Consider the following 2,610-nt stretch of genomic DNA (forward strand, 5'->3'; position numbering starts at 1 on the left):
GCATCTCTGGGGCTCAACTCGTTGAAACTCAGACAGACACTTACTAAATGTTATTGATTGAAACGAGGCCTAAAAGGCAGCTTAGGAATCACCCAAGGGTCCTGCGTGCTCTCAGAGGTGGCCACTGGTTTTCAGGATGAGGGGTCCCCCGGGGGGTACTGGATGCCTCCAGTCATGGACGTTAACTTCTTTAAGTCTGCTCCATTCTGGGACTGCTCCAGCCATCTGAGCAGAAGTCCTTGATGATGGACGAGGGCTAGGTCAGACATGGTCAACTGTCTGAGGGCCTTTGTTCAGCTAAACACCTTTCTCGCCCTCCCCCAAGAGTTTGGATCCCCCACCTCCACTCCTTCCTTAATGACTTATGACAGAAAGCCTGAAGCTGGGGGGCAAGGTCTCAGGCCTGTCCCCACCCCTTACCCCAGGTGGTTGCCCTCCAAGTAGGGAGCCATCTGCATCATAGGAAGCCACTGCTGGGGATGACTGGAGATGACCAGAGACTCGGAGCACACCTTGTGTTCTACAGTGATGAGTCTCTGGGCATCTGGTAGGCCCAGGGCTCCTGCCAGGACCTGTGGAACCATGCGCCTGAGGCATGGACCAGGCCTGGGAGACCCAGGTCCTGCTCTGAGGCCAGGCTGTTTCAGCTCCAGCCAGCAAGTCTGCCTTTCTGCCAATATCTCTATCCCATCCCTGGGGAGGAGATTGGGCTACTGAACATGGGTTGGGGCTGCTCCAGGAGGGCCTGTTCCTATGTGGGGGGTGGATCTGCCAACACCTGGAAGACTTTGGCCTCAAGAGGTCAGCATGGTGGCCATAGAGGTGAACCACTCAGATCTCCTTTGAGAGAAGCTGCCCCGAGGAACACGGTTAGCTGACAATTTCCAGCTGCTGCACTTCAGGACCTGCTATGGCATTTGCACCCGTCCTTCCTCTCCCCGGGCTGCCCCTGGCTAATGGCTGTGCACAGCGGAGGTACTGGGCCAGGCCTTGTTTGCCCAATGCGGTACTCCTCCCACTGGCAATCTTTGCTTGAGGTTCTGCCTCAGGCTGACCAGGACTTTTCCAGAGCTGCACTGAGTCTGGGGCTCTTCCTTCTCAGAAGAGCCTTCTTCCCAATTCCCCTTCCTTCTCCTTCTCCTTTTGTAGGTATCAGACCAGCACTCCTATCTACTCCTACTGCCTCTCCTCTTCATCCTTCAGATGTATTTCTTAGAGGACCAAGATCCAGGGGGGCTCCAGCACCACCCAGAGAGCACTAGCAGGTGTGTCTGGTAGAAGATACTGCTCAGAGGTAGATGAAACCACTCTCAGTAGTACCACTAAGATCAGCACTTGGGAGGTTCTAGGAGAAGTTCTTGGAAAGCCTGAGTGCCCACATTCAGCCGGGGCCTGCCTCAGCTTCCCTGATGGCAAATGTGTGCTTGCCTGGGCCTCTGCCTGGGCCCCTGCTGGCCAAAGCTCCAGATAAACCTCAGTTTATAGGGATCATCACCTCCCAGAGCTTCTTGTCCTTTGTGGGATCGACAGGATGTCAGGGCAGCAAGGCTTTTGGATATTATGTGGCTCTACCATTTAAATTTACAGAGAGTCCCAGAGAGGTTAAGCTACTTGCCTGGAGCCACACAGTAGGTCTGAAGCTGGTTAACCCAGGACCATGGCTTTGTGATGGCCTGTCCTGGGCTTTTCTCACCTAGCTGAGTGAGTCCCTGGAATCTCAAAACAAATCAAAGGGCTCTGTCTCCAAGGCCCATGAGCTCTGCAGGGGAGGACCATGATGCCCAGCATTCCCTTCCCAATCCATGGCCCCAGACTCCTCTGTCTGGCTGTGCTGGGGCCTCCCAAGCCTGGTCCTAATTAGCCGGTCCAGCTCTGCCGACTCTCCCCGGTTCATGCAGGTCCACCTTGAGCCTCGACTCACTCCCTTCCCCCTGCCTGGAGGGCCCCCTCCTCTTGCTAGTGCAGCCATCTCTGCAAAGGCTTCCCTGACCCCACCCCAGCAAACCTGCCTCCTGGCCTCCCTTAGCACTCGCCTCCGATTTCTTGTTTGGCACCTGGCTTAGGGTGCCCTGTGACACTGGTCTCGGTGAGCATCTCCTGTCTCAGAACTAGTCCACATGTGCCTTGAGGGCTGGAGCTTCCAATGCTGGCTACACTGCTAGCCTAGGTCACCCAGCTTTCTGGGCCCAGTAAGATGAAGATCAGAAAGCCCATGGGTTTTGGAATCAGGCAGACCTGGGTTTGAACTGCAGCCTGGCTGGGGTGGTCTCTCTGTGCCTCAGTTTCCCTGCATGTAAAATGAGGAGATTAAAACCTACCTCAGATATTTGAGGCTGACTGGGGAGAACATATGGAAAGCGCCGAAATAGCACTGACCGTCTGAGCGCCCTCTCCCCTCCGCTCCCCGCCTTAGAGGCAGACTCAGAGCTGAGCACTCAGGAGATGTTTAAAACCCAGGTGTTGAAATGTGAGGAAACAGTGGGAGGAGGCTGCTCGGGCGAGCTCTGCTGCCGGAGACTGTGATGGTTCTCGTCAGCTCACAACTGCACTCAGAAGCACAGATTCAGCACTCACTCCCAGTGGGAAGCTCTGCAGGGCTGGGAGGCTGGG

The sequence above is a fragment of the Pteropus vampyrus genome, unplaced genomic scaffold, assembly GCF_000151845.1.
Source record: "Pteropus vampyrus isolate Shadow unplaced genomic scaffold, Pvam_2.0 Scaffold202, whole genome shotgun sequence".
In the NCBI taxonomy this organism is placed as follows: domain Eukaryota; kingdom Metazoa; phylum Chordata; class Mammalia; order Chiroptera; family Pteropodidae; genus Pteropus; species Pteropus vampyrus.